The sequence below is a fragment of the Macaca mulatta genome, chromosome 11 (genome assembly GCF_049350105.2).
Source record: "Macaca mulatta isolate MMU2019108-1 chromosome 11, T2T-MMU8v2.0, whole genome shotgun sequence".
In the NCBI taxonomy this organism is placed as follows: Eukaryota; Metazoa; Chordata; class Mammalia; order Primates; family Cercopithecidae; genus Macaca; species Macaca mulatta.
The window spans coordinates 82,764,829-82,780,000 of NC_133416.1; the positions used below are offsets into that span (position 1 = coordinate 82,764,829).

At 38.2% G+C, this 15,172-nt stretch overlaps 1 protein-coding gene and 1 pseudogene across 2 annotated transcripts in view; one reads left to right on the forward strand and one right to left on the reverse strand.

Annotated features, from left to right (window-relative positions):
* Positions 1-15,172, reverse strand: part of KRR1 (KRR1 small subunit processome component homolog) — a 286,342-nt gene that overhangs the window by 96,659 nt on the left and 174,511 nt on the right. The gene's annotated exons all lie outside the window — the stretch shown is intronic.
* LOC100430321 (6-phosphogluconate dehydrogenase, decarboxylating pseudogene) lies at positions 978-4,420 on the forward strand (annotated as a pseudogene).

Genomic DNA, 15,172 nt, shown 5'->3' on the forward strand with positions numbered 1-15,172 from the left:
AGAGAAATTCTCCTAGTTTAGATTTTAAGCCTAAGCTGTACTTTGCTAATCAGTGTGCTTTTCAAAAATGTTAAAATGATTAGTTATATTCATCTGACCAGGGGAAACAGGGTCTTAAATAGAATTTTGAAAAAACAATAAATTTTACTATTGCATGAAAGAAATAGTAAAACTTCTGAATTAATGGAGCTGCTATTTACATCTCACATGGTAGTACCCATAATTAGCATGTTCTTAGTAAATGTGTCTGTTTCCTAAATAAAAACGTATAAGCTAATTCAATAATTAGGGCTTAACTTCCTTTTCCTCGACAAACCATAGAATTAGAAAATAGAGAAGGAGGTTTATCAGACAGAAAGCTATAGGATTAAGTGTGTAAACCAAAGTAATACCAGAAATTGTTTAGCTCTGTTTAATTTCAGAAGGGCATGTTCCACAGTGATAACTTTAGAACATATTCAATAAGTGATTGTTTCTATTAATAAGATGTGCCAATGCCTGTTTTATTTGGTAGGTTAAGAACCATCTGATGAGTTATTCTTATCCAATACAGATAGTACAAAGAATAGAAGAAGGGAATGCAAAGCTTTCTTTATTATTCATCTTAAAACTAATCTCATAAATAATGAGTATTTCTTTTTTTTTTTTTTTTTTTTTTTTTGAGACGGAGTCTCTCTCTGTCGCCCAGGCTGGAGTGCAGTGGCCGGATCTCAGCTCATGGCAAGCTCCACCTCCTGGGTTTACGCCATTCTCCTGCCTCAGCCTCCCGAGTAGCTGGGACTACAGGCGTCCGCCACCTCGCCTGGCTAGTTTTTTGTATTTTTTAGTAGAGACGGGGTTTCACTGTGTTAGCCAGGATGGTCTCGATCTTCTGTCCTCGTGATCCGCCCGTCTCGGCCTCCCAAAGTGCTGGGATTACAGGCTTCAGCCACCGCGCCCGGCCTGAGTATTTCTTATATATTTTATATATATATATATATATATATATATATATATATATATATACACACACACACACACACACACGTATTTTTTGAGACAGTGTCTCACTCTTTTGCCCAGGCTAGAGTGCAGTGGTGTGATCTCAACTCGCTAGAACCTCCACCTCCCGGGTTCAAGTGATTCTCCTGCCTCAGCCTCCTGAGTAACTGCAATTACAGGTGTGTGTCACCACACCTAGCTAATTTTTGTATTTTTAGTAGTGACGGTGTTTCACCATGTTGGCCAGGCTGGTCTTGAACTCCTGACCTGAAGTGATCCGCCTGCCTCGGTCTCCCAAAGTGCTGGGATTACAGGAGTGAGCTACGCACCCAGCCATATATATTTAATAATATGTTATTTATTATAAGTAATAAATATAAATATTATAGTACTTATTAATAATCTTATAAATAATCTTACAGTAATCTGTTCATCTTACAAATAATCATTACCTACCCACCAAAGCTCTCCAATAAGTGTTATTTGAAGACTTCGGTAGACAGAAAAGCAAAAAGTAATGGACTATCTCTAAAGACTATTAAGCAACTTGTGTCTTCATCCCATTAGAACCACCCCCTATCCACTGAAAAACATTTAGTCTGATTTATGGTCAAGTTGCAAGAAGGCAGCAAAGCCTCTGCCTTGCAGAAGGCCAGCAACATCAAGAAGTTCTCTCTAATGTTTTCTCCCATTGACTCTGGCCTCCAAAGTGTTATGCTAAAGTAAGCACGGGATTTAGTCAAGGGAAAATCTCCTGGGATTCATTTCTTGAACTTGGAAAGTCTTTATAGTGCATCTGCTTTATAGTGGCTGGGTTATGGAGCAGTGCCATGGTAACCAAGGTACAACTGCAGCTTCAGCCTCGCTGGCAGCAGTGAACAGTCATGAAACATAGGGACATCCCCTAACAATTGCCATAGTCTAAATGTAATGTTATGAAGGCCACACAATGGTGGCAAAAAACTGGAATAAACAGGAATAAACAAATGGGGACAAAATTACAAAGAAAGACTAACCAGAACTAGGAGAAGAGAAAGAGAAGGCAAAATCAAAAGCTATTTCCCTTTTGAAACCTATGAGACTGTGAATATAGCATTGCTATTAATAGTAATAGGAAAGACATAAAGATAAATGCTTTGGGGCTCAAAGATATGTGAGGTTTGCAGTTTTTTAAATTTGAACGGCCAATCCAGTTGGAAGTGTCAAGGTGGCTGGTCAGAGAATAGAAGAAAAATACTTATGGGAGGATTTGGGAATTGGCACAAAGATGTCACCGACACTGAAGAAGTAGATGTGTTCTTCGTGGGAGAAAGTACAGAGATTAAGCTTCTATAAATGGCTAAGGATAAAAGTTTCAAAAATATTTCTATTTAGCAGGTGGGGGAGGAAAAAGAGGCATCTAAAGAGACAAAACTCCGGCAGCTGGTATATCCTTCACTTGCCTGTGAGCCGTGAGCCCTCCGCACTTTGCCCACTCCAGTTCTACTCTGTCTGATGCTTCCGCCATGGCCCAAGCTGGCATAACACTGATTGGACTGGCTGTCATGGGCCAGACCTTAATTTTGTGCATGAATGACCATGGCTTTGTGGCTTTTGCTTTTAATAGTACAGTCTCCAAAGTTGATGATTCCTTGGCAACAAGGCAGAGGGGACCAAAGATGTTGTTCAGTCCTTGAAGAAGATGGTCTCCAAGCTGAAAAAGCCACAGGCATATCATCTTTCTTGTGAAGGCTGGTCAAGCTGTTGATGATTTTGTGAAAAAATTAGTATCATTGTTACACACTGGTGACAATATCATTGATGGAGGCAATTCCAAATATAGGGATGCCACAAGACGATGTAGAGACCACAAGGCCAAGGAAATTTTATCTGTGGAGAGCAAAGTTAGTGCTGGAGGAAAAGGATCCCGTATGGCCTATAACTCATGCCACGAGGGAACAAAGAAGTTGGCCCCTATCAAGACAATCTTCCAAGGCATCACTGCAAAAGAAAACTGAAGAACTTTTCTCTGACTGGGTGGGAGAGGAGGGGGCAGGCCACTTTGTAAAGATGGTGTACAATAGGATAGAGTATGGGGCTATGCAGCTGATCAGTGGGGCTTACCACCTAATGAAACAGGTGCTGGGCATGGAGCAAAACAAGATAGCATAGGATTCTGAGGATTGGAATAAGACAGAGCTTGACTCATTCTTGATTGAAATCAAAATAAGAAGACAGAGGCCTTTGAGGACTAGAATAAGACAGAGCTCCATTCATTCTTGATTGAAATCACAGCCAATATTCTAAGATACTGATGGCAAATACCTGCTGCCAAAGATCAGGGACAGCGCGGGACAGAAGGGCACCAGGAAGTGGATCACCATCTCCACCCTGGAAGATGGCATTCCTGTCACCCTCAATGGAAAAGCTGTCTTTGTTCAGTGCTTATCCTCTCTGAAGGATGAAAGAATTCAAGTTAGCAAAAAGCTGAAGGGTCCCCAAAAGAATTAGTTTGATGGTGATAAGAAATCATTCCTGGAAGACATTCGGAATGACCGCTATGCTTCCAAGATCATCTCTTATGCTCAAGGCTTTATACTGCTAAGACAGGCAACCAGTGAATTTGGCTGGACCCTCAATTATGGTCATATTGTCCTGATGTGGAGGAGAGAGGCTGCATCATCAGAAGTGTATTTCTAGGAAAGATAAAGGATGCATTTCATCAACACCCGGAACTTAAGAACCTATTATTAGACGACTTCTTTAAGTTGGCTGTTGAAAACTGCCAGGACCGCTGGTAGCAGGTGGTCAGCACCAGGATCTGAGCCAGCATTCCCATGCCCTGTTTCAACACTGCTGTCTCCTTCTGTGATGGATACAGACACGAGATGCTCCCAGCCAACCTCATCCAGACTAAGCGGGATTACGTTGGGGCTCACGCCTATCAATGCTTAGAAAAACAGCGACGGTTTACTCACACCAATTGGACAGGCCATGGTGGCAGTGTGTCATGCTCTTCACATAATGCCTAATCATGCTGTTTCTGTTACCCGTCACAATTCCATAGACCAGGCCGTTTCATGTATCACACAACCACACAACACCACTTAATGGTCCTCTGTTCTATTTTCTGCTCAGATCTTTTAAAATAAAAGAATGTAAGAGACTCCCGGAAAAGTCACATAGAGTTTATTTATAAAGTAGCTCTGTGAGAACCATCATGCCCTCCACCCTTGCCTCTTGGGACTGACCGGGAGCTGATAATGTGCGCGAGAGTGAGAACCAACCCGTTGAAGCAATTGTTCCCAAGGGCTCCCTGTGGCCTAGTGAGGCTCCTCTCATGCAAATAGGAAGACTTGTTACAATTTGATCAAACTGGAATCTTTCTATCATGTAGCTGAATTCCTTTTTTCCTTTACTCAATAAAAGCTACATTTTATTAAAAAAAAGAAAGACAAAATTCTGAAAGGGTGTCGAGAAAGTTTCATGGCAGAGATACGCATTTCAAGAAAAGAGCTGGTCAGCTGTGTCACAGACGCATTTAAAAACCAAGGGGAATCTGAAGGCTGATGACATTATGATGAACATACTGGAAAGGAATTAAAGCAGCTTGTGATAAGTTGAAGGCAAATTTGAAGGAAGATCACTTGGTGACAGTCCTCTAGGGATTGTGGCAATGACACCTTATATTTCATCTCCAGTTCAGCCCAAACAGATGGCACAAATGAGAATTTTCTCATATGAGGATTTCATCTGGGTTTATAACCTAGTCAGTTCTATTTCTTTATTTGCCTCCAGAAGGGCTAGAAGCAAACCCCATCTGCATTCCCAGGGGAGGCAGGAAAAGGCTCATTAACAAGATGTTTGAGATGGCCCTGCTTGCAGTTTTACAAAGAAACGTTATGAATTAGCAGTGTAATATGTTACACGGTACAATCTCTCACCACTGCAGACCCAGGATTTAGTGCTTTATAGTATAGCTATATTTTAAATAAGACATAATTAGTATCAGAACTGTCAGATTTCAGCATCTTAAAATTAGATATTAAAAGTAAGGCTGATAAAATTATTTTTGCATCAAATATTAAAAGATGGTTTCCTGTAAGAAATATAAATATGGCATATCTTAATTTTCAAATTTAGCAAAACGGAAACCAAACCTTCCCGTAGTAATCTCTCTATATTATACAAAAGTTCTCTCTAGTCTATCCCAGAGGTTTTAAATTAAGTGTAAAATTAACACATTTAATTTCTGTAAAATATTTCATGTTTCCTTCTTGATGTATGGCACTCCTCTAGATTTTATGAATATATTCTGAATTTTACTATTGCTATTTCAAATACCTTATCATATTTAGATACACTGTATGATGCATTAGAAATTGATGAAGAAATGAGACTACAATTTGATTAATTATAGGCCAGAGGTTTTAATTATGCCTTTCAGTTAATCAAAGTAATTTCCTCTGTTATAACAGAAGTAATCCTTTTATAGACTTTTTTTTCTTTTTTTTTTTTTTTTTTTGAGATGGAGTGTTACTCTGTTGCCCAGGCTGGAGTGCAATGGCGCGACCTCGGTTTTACAAAAACAAAAAGGCTTTATAATCCTAGGCTTACTTTTACTCACCATTGTTTACTAATTGAAGTTTAGAAATACTTAATGCAAGCAATGGTTATGGTTTATTTTATTATTATTATTATTATTATTTGAGACAGGGTCTCACTCTGTCACCCAGGCTGGAGTGCAGTGGTGCAATCTCAGCTCACTGCAACCTCTGCCTCCTGGGTTCAAGCGATTCTCCTGCCTCAGTCTCCCTAGTGGCTGGGGCTACAGGTGCCCACCACTGTGCCCGGCTAATTTTTGTATTTTTTGTAGAGATGGGGTTTCACCATGTTGGCCAGACTGGTCTTAAACTCCTGACCTCAGGTGATCCGCCCGCCTTGGCCTCCCAAAGTGCTGGAATTACAGGTGTGAGCCACAGTGCTTGGCCCTTTTACAGACATAATTTTTATGCATAGGCAATAATCCTACATTTTATAGAGTTATATCTAATTATAAATAGCAGAGCATTACATTGAACTAACCCCAGCATTCTCATAATGACTAAAGGTCAGTAACCAAACCAAGCCCAGAAATGTGGCTGGGCTCCAAGAATAATCTAGAATGATCCAGGTTTTGTCCATGCTCCATTCTGATCTTCAATTTCATTGTTTTCTTTCTCTGAGGACTAGCTTTCTCTAATCCCAGTCAACATACAAAACATGGAGAACAGTAGCTCCCTGATTCTGTGTGTTAGAATTCAGTCATTCAGGAAGAAACTAAATGTACTCTTTCTGTTCCAATTTTAAAATTCCTAGGCAAAAAAACTGACTATTTTCATCAGTTGTCCATTACTAGATGAGTCAACTCTGGCCAAGGAGCGGGTACACATTGGAGAATAGGGTTTCACCAAACCTATCAACAGGAGACAGGAGCCATGGACATGTAGGGCTCAATGGCTGCCCTGGATCTACGGCCATTATGATGAAGACGTGATGTGCACCTACACACCAACACACCAGAGACTGTCCTAAAGAGTGATAACTTAATTCAGTCACTTTAATTTTTTTAAAAAATCAATTTTAAAAAATCAATTTGCTTAGAAGAAAACTACAATCATAACTATTACTTGGGTCTGTTTAAACTATTTTATTTTTTAAATCTTTCTGATTTTGGTGATGCATAAACACACTGTGGTTATTTTTATTTGCCTATTGGGAATTCTGATGAAAAATTAGGTGAGCAAAGGGACATGTTTTTAAACTATAAGACAGTTGGTCTTATTCAGTCACTGAGTGATAAGGAGGGACGTTTAAGGCTTAGAATTCTTGGTTGTTGTAGAAGATACTTGAGTTGCTGACTTTCTCCTTTCATGTTTGCTTTCCTGCCCTGCAAAACCAAGAAAGTGAAATCCTTCTTATATCCCTGAATCCCTGGAAGCCCCAGGTGGTCTTGTTACTCGGTTCTGGTGAATGGGATATAAGTGAAAGACTATTGCTGCTTCCCCTTCTGTTCTTCTTCCTGCCTGAAATCCTGGAGGGATACCTGAGGTGCATCAGCCACCCCTAAGGATGGAAGAGAAGGGAGGAAAAGAAGAGAAAATGAGAAAGTATGGACTGCCTGTGCTTGGAGTCCTCTTGTATGAGGCAGAAACATTCCTTAATTGATATAAGCCACTCTGTGGGTTTTTTTGTAAAACTCATAGCTGAGCACAATACACTAGATATAGCTATCCCAGCATCAGGAAAGTGGCAAGAATTACTGAAACTTGGTACCTAAAGGTAGCCAATTACTACTGCAAATCTTTTTGCCCTTGTGATGGTTAATGTTATGGGTCAACTTGATTAGGGCATAGGATGCCCAGATATTTGGTTCAACATTATTCTGGGCATGTCTGTGAAGGTGTTTCTGAATGAGATTAACATTTGAATTAGCAGACTGAGTAAAGCAGATTGCTTTTTCTAATGCGGGTAGGTCTCATCCAATCAGTTAAAGAACTCAATAGAACAAAAAGACTGAATAAGAGGGAACACCTCCTGCCTGACTGCATGAGCTGAAACCTTGGTCTTTTCCTGGTTTTGGACTCGAAATGAAAAATAGACCCTTGAGTCTCAATACTGCCAGCTTTAAGACTGGAACTTACACTACTGGCTCTCCTGGTTCTCAGACCTTTGGACTTAGGCTGGAACTACACTATCAACTCTCCTGGGTCCCAGCTTACCGGGGATCTTGTACTGGGGGCTGCAGATCTGAGACTTCTCAGCCTCCATAATCATGTCAGCCAAATCATAATAAATGTCTCTCTGTTTTTCTAATTTTTCTTTCTCTAGAGGCCCTTGACTATTTGGGAGGTGTGGTAGGCTGAATAACAGCCCTCCCAAAGATATCCACATCCAAAATCCCCACAGCCTGGGAATATGTTACATACATGGTTAAAGAGACACTGTAGATGTGATTAAGTTAAGTATCTTCAGATGGGGAGATTATCCTGAATTATCTGGGTATTCACAAGGGTTCTTGTAACAGAGAAATAGGTAGGTCAGAGACATGGAAAGAAGATATGGAGCCGGAAACAGAGTTCAGAGAGGAAAGAAGATGCTACCCTGCTGACTTGGAAGACAGAAGAAGGGGCCTTGAACCAAGGAGTGGAGGTAGCCTCTAAAAACTGTAATAGGCCAGAAAATGGATTGTTACCTATCACCTCCTAGGCAGCCTTGTGGACCCATTTTTTTTACTTCTGACCTCCATAGTTACAAAATGTTAAACTTGTGTGTTATACTACTAAGTGTGTTGTAATTTGCTAGGGTAGCAGTATGAAACTGACATAGGGGATTTGATTAACAGTATAAATGCAACTGGACTCTGGCAAGAGTTCCTGAAGAATCACACAACCTCTAGTCACCCCTCAAATCCATTCAGGACACAGTGGGGTCAGCATGTGAGCATGCCCTTTCAGGAGATTAAAAGTTTCCTTTTTGATCTAATAAGAATAGCAATGTAGACTAAATGGCAAATTTGGTTTCTTATATCCAAAATTGAATTTTGAACTCAGCTACCAAGAAGTGTTTGTGACTAGGTTGTATCTACTGAGTAGAAATTTCATGCATGTGACATTTGACATAGAACTCTCTAGATGCATGATTAATTTTTGCAGATCAAGTATTACCTCATTATCAGATGTGTAGAAAGTAACAATGTAATTATAATGCAGCTATTTTCAGTGCAGTCTGCCAGGTTATTTCTCTGCCAAATCATTATGCCCTGGGAAACAGCACGTGGCATTATCAAAACAAGTTTGCTCTTGTGAGCAGTCAGTTCAGGTAACTGCATCTTTATTATTGACAGTTCCCTTAGGAAATTTGGGTCCTGAGTTCTGTTATGCTCTGGAACTGCAATTCATTAAAGTTTCCATCCTGAGCCAGTTTTAATTAAACTGTGCTCCTTTTCTCTTTAGTGTCACATAGCTCATTTTCCCTAGCAGGTTAGAGTTATTATAGAAATCCAGCTGTTGAATTAACCCGAGACCCCTTCCTATTTGTCATTTTAAGAAATCTCCTGTCAATTTACAAGTTTAGCAGATGAATGAGCATAAAATGTACCAGCTTCCATAACAAGAACATGAAAAGCAGGAAAGGAAAATGAAAAAGAAAGGAAATACTAGGTAGCATCTCAGTCTGCATCTTTTAGAAAATAAAACTAGTACTTGGAGGCATTCATAAGCTGATGTGATGTTTATGGCAATAATACTAGGTGATACACTTAATGTCTTAAATATAGGTTTTTTCAGCTCTTTTCATTCTGAAATTAAACTGCCTTGTAATTGGTACAGTATGATATGATGGACTAATTTCTGGACAATTCATAATTTTTCGTCCCCTTTCCAATAGGATTCTCTTAACTGGCTATAATCATTCTTTATTTTATGCACAAAGTAAAAGAGATTTGTTTGTTTGTTACTTATGTGTTTTCACTGACAAGCAATAATGCATCATTAACTGCATCTCTTGTTTGTTGTCATTATCAGTTTGCAGAGTGATAACTTTGTCTCAGCAACACAGGTTCTCCCTCATTATGGGTAAGAATAAAAGAGCCTCTTTGTTCATTCAACAATCTAATAAATATTCATCGAGCGCCTTCTTTGTGAAAGGCCTAGTGCAAGACAATGCATAGAATATAAAACTGTCTAAGATAGGCTCTATTTTCTGGTAATTTATTGAGGTAACTTATACATGTTGACTCTCAGGGACTCAGGGACTCTTCATTGCATTTCCTTTTTTCCCCCTTCCCCTTCACAATGTTTGGGAAAGAGGAGTTGATAATAGAAAATCTGAAGGAGGTGGGCTGGGTGTCATGGCTCACACCTCTAATCACAGCACTTTGGGAGACTGAGATGGGTGGATCGCTTGAGCTCAGGAGTTCCAGACCAGCCTGGGCAACATAGTCAAAATCCTGACTCTACAGAAAATATAAAAATTAGCTGAGCATGGTGCTGTGCACCGGTAGTCCCAGCTACTCAGGAGGCTAAAGTGGCAGAATCACTTGAGCACCGGAGGTTGAGCCTGCAGTCAGTCTTGATCATGCCATTACACTCCAACCTGAATGACAGAGATCCTGTCTCAAAAAAACAAAAACAAAAAAGTCTGAAGGAATAGTGATTAGTTAAGAAGCATGGTCTAGTCATGAGGTTATTGTAGGGACAAATAAGACGATAGGAGTAAAAAGAAAAATAAAGTCACACTTAAAAAGAAAGATCCAAAAGGACTCAGCAACTGATGGGCTATATAGGCAAATATGTGGATACATTTTAAAAACCAGTGTTTCCTCTAGTTTCTTTAAAATACATATGACTGTTTAAAGCAAATATTAAAATATGGTCTTATGGGATTTAGTACGATAGATATAGATATATGTAATATACATGAAAATTATAGCATAAAAGACTAAGGTGACAATAAATGAAATATCCCCCATTGCTATAAAAATTGTTACATTAACGTGAATTGGCATAATATTTATTTTAACTATGCTATGAAAAGTTAGGGATGTATATTTTAATTCTTACAGCAACCCCTAAGATTTAATGCAAGGAGATATAGCTAAAAAGCAATGGGTAAATTAAAATACAATTCTAAAAATTATTCAAATAAGCTAAAAGATAAAAGGAAAGAAGAAACAAAGGAAAGAAAAATATATAGAGATTGACATACAGAAAACAAATAATAAAACGGCAGACCTAATTAACCCTGTCAATAATTACATTAAATATTAAAAATTCATACAGTCCAGTTGTATGGATAGTGTACCCATGCACTCCAATCCTTTTAACTCCAGTTGAAAGGCAGAAATTTTCCTGGCTAACGCGGTGAAACCCCATCTCTACTAAAAATATAAAAAATTTGCCGGGTGTGGTGGCGGGCGCCTGTAGTCCCAGCTACTCGGGAGACTGAGGCAGGAGAATGGCGTGAATCCAGGAGGCAGAGCTTGCAGTGAGCCGAGATTGCGCCACTGCACTCCAGCCTGGGACACTGTGAGACTCCGTCTCAAAAAAAAAAAAAAAAAGGTAGACATTTTTAGAATTAATTAAAAACAAAGCAAGGCTCAACTATTTTATGTCCATATGAGATGAATTTTAAATATGAAGATGTAGATAGGTTGAAATTAAATGGAAACAGAGATGGCATGCAAAGAGAAAGGCTGAAGTGGCTATTTAATATCAAGTAGACTTTAAGACAAAAAGTGTTATCAGAGATAAATAAGGAAGTTTGATCTGATAAAATTGTCAATCCATCAGGAAGATATAACAATTATAAATGTGTATGCATCTAATAGCAAGGCAACAAAATACATGAAACAAAGATTGACAAAATTAAAAAGAGAAATAACTCCATGAACATAGTTGGAGACTTCAAATCCCACTCTCAGCAAGTAATAGAACAACCAAACAGACACTCAGCAAACATATAAGAGAGTTGAACAACATTATTAATCATTTTATTCTAATTGCCATTTACAGAACAGAACATCCAGAATCAGCTGAATACACATTCGTTTCAAGTACACATGGTATGTTCATAAAGGAACTATATTCTGGGGTATAAAATAAGTCTAGTAAATTTCAAGAGGATTGAAATTATACAGAGGATGTTCTCTCACCACAAAGGAAAATTAATTAGAAAACAATAATGTGTCTAGAAAACATCCTAAAATATGAAAATTAATACAATGCTAAATAAGCTAGAGGACAAAAAACTGATAATAAGAATTAGAATATACTTTGAATTGAAAAACAACTAACAAATACAACATATCAAAATATGTAGAATGCAACTAAACTAGTACTTATAGAGAAATATATGGCTTTAAATAATTCTATTACAATAAAAGAAAGGTCTAAAATAAATGACTGAAGATCCCTTTTGAGAAATTATAAAAAGAGAAAAGCACAAGAAGAGTATACAGAAGGAAGAAAATAATAAAGTTAAGAGCAGAAATCAATGAAAGAGAAATATGATAGAAAAACACAGCCAAAAGTTATTTCTTCGAAAAGTTCAGAAAGATTTATAAACCCTAGCTATACTAACTTAAGAAAAAACAAATAATGAATGTCACTGTTGAGAACAAAAGAGTGGTTATTACTAAGATAGAATAGACATTCTATCTTGGGATAGATCATAGGATAGCATAATGAGGGAATATTATTAACAATTTTATGCCAACAAATTGACCAATTCTGATGAAATGAACACATTTTTTGAACAACAAAATGTACAAAAACTGACACAAGATAAAAATCTGAAGTGTCCTATATCTATTAAGGAAAACTAATATCATTACTGAACTCTTTCTTCAGAGACTATTCCAGGCCCATGTGGTTTCACTGATGAATTCTAACAAATATTTAAGGAAGAAATAACAACATTCTTAAACACATTATTTCAGAAAAGAGAGAGCAGGAATGATATCAATTCATTTTATGATAATAGCACAATCTTAATCCTTAAACTGACAAAGACTTTTTTAAAAATTATGCATCATAATTCTTTTCTTTTTTTTTTTTTTTGAGATGGAGTCTTGCTCTGTCATCCAGGCTGGAGTGCATTGGGGTGATCTTGGCTCACTGCAACCTCTGCCTTCTGGGTTCAAGTGACTCTCCTGCCTCAGCCTCCCAAGTAACTGGGATGACAGGCGTGTGCCACCATGCCCCGCTAATTTTTGTATTTTTAGTACAGACGGGGTTTCTCCATGTTGGCCAGGATGGTCTTGAACTCCTGACCTCAGGTGATCTGCCTGCCTTGGCCTCCCAAAGTGCTGGGATTACAGGCATGGGCCACCGCACCCAGCCTATGCATCATATCTGTAATAAAGATAGCCTTAATTTCCTTAACTAAAATATTAGCAAATCAAATACATCAATATATATGTAAAGAACAATTACAAGGAGGATTTATCCAAGAAATGTAAGATTATATGACATTCTAAAATCAATATAATTCTTCATGTTTTCAAAAAATGATAAAAACCATATGATTCTTTCATTAGAAGCAGAAAAATATTGACAAAACTCATCATTTATCCACGTCAAAACTCTCAACAGACTAAAACTAGAAGAAACTTGGGTACAGTGATGCATACCTGTAGTCCTAGTTACTTGGAGGCTGAGGTGGGAGGATCGCTTAAGCCCAGGAGTTTGAGTTCAACCTAGGCAACATACCAAGACCTTCATCTAAAATTAATAAAAGAATGAAAAATAATTTTAAAAATTGTCCTTCTGGGCTGGTCTAAAAATATTTGGAAGGAAACTTCAATTTGTTAAAGAATATCTATAAAATCTTACGGGTAGCATTGTACTTAATGAAAAATATTGATTACATTCCCCCTAATATTGGAAATAAGCCAATAATGACCCTTTTCATCTCTTTTACTCACAAGTCTTTTGGAGGCCCTTAACAATGTAATAAAAGGCAAAAAAAAAAAACAAAACAAACAAAAAAAAAATTAAAAAAAAATACAGATTTGAAAAAATGTAAAACTTTTTCTACCTGTAGGTGATGACTGTTTATGCAGAATATCCTAAGCAATCTACAAAAGCACTACTAAAACTAATATGTAAGAAAAAGGAAAATGGCAGATAGGAGGGAGGACTGACTTGCAACTCCCACTAAGACAGAAAGAGTAGCGTCATGACAGAGACCCACATCATGAACTTTTGCCTCAAGAACTACTGCAGGAACATACCAGGAAAGCCAAGAGAATCCACAGACCCTTTGAAGGAGGAGGATTGCCACTGGCCACTGTAGGCTACATAGGACTGCTGAGTAACTCCAAAGGCAAAGGACATAATCCCTTGGGAGCTTTATGACCCTGCCTACTGCCTGAGAAATCTGAATACTTATCCAAACTCCACCCTAGGGCAAGCTTATATTCTCCCTATATAACTGCAGTTGATGTGCTCTTAAAAGCTCCACCTCCTGCCTGGAGGCTAACCAACATAAAACCAGTACAAAACCAAAAATACAACCAAGACCCTCAAGGAGTCCACTTCACAACCCTGCTACTTCCACCACAACAGGTGCTGGTATCCATGGCTGAGAGACCTAAAAACAGATCATACCACAGGACTTTTTGCAGACTTAGCCAGTATTAGCCCAGAGCCTGGTAGCTCTGCTGGGTGGCTAGATCCAGAAGAGAAATAACAATCACTGCAGTTTGGGTCTCAGAAACCCCATCCCTAGGGGAAAGTGGAGAGCATCACATTAAGGGAGCACTCTGTGGGACAAAAGAATTTGAATAGTAGCCCTTGAGTCCCAGATCTTCCCTCTGACATAGTCTACTCAAATGAGAAGAAACCAGATAAACAAATCTGGTAATATGACAAAACAAGGTTCTTTAATATCCCCAAATGATCACACTAGCTCACCAACAATGGTTCCAACCCCAGATGAAATCTCTCTGAATTGCCAGAAAAAGAATTCAGAAGGTTGACTACTAAGCTATTCAAGAAGGCACCAGAGAAAGGTAAAGTCCAACTCAAAGAAATCAAAAACATGATATAGGACATAAATGAAAAAATCTCCAGTGAAATAGATAACATTAAATTTTAAAAAATTTCAACTTCTGGAAATGAAGGACACACTTAGAGAAATGCAAAATGCACTGGAAAGGCTCAGCAATAGTATTGAACAAGTAGAAGAAAGAACTTCAGAGCTCAAAGACAAGGCTTTTGAATGAACTTAATCCTTAACAAAGACAGAGCAAAAAGAATTTTAAAAAATAAGTAAAGCTTCCAGGAAGTTTGAGATTATATTAAACAACCAAATCTAAGAATAACTGGTGTTCCTGAGGAAGAAGAGAAATCTAAATGTTTGGAAAACATATTTGGAATAATCAAGAAAAACTTCCCCAGCCTTGCTAGAGAGCTAGACATCCAAATACAAGAAGCTCAAAGAACATCTGGGAAATTAATTGCAAAAAGTCATTGCCCAGGCACATAGTCATCATGTTATCTAAAGTCAAGATGAAAAAAATTATCTTAAGAGCTATGAGGCCAAAGCATGAGGCAACCTATAAAGGAAAACCTATCAGATTAACAGCAGATTTCCCAACAGAAACCCTACAAGCTAGAAGGGATTAAGGTCCTACCTGTGGCCTCCTTAAACAAAACAATTATCAGCC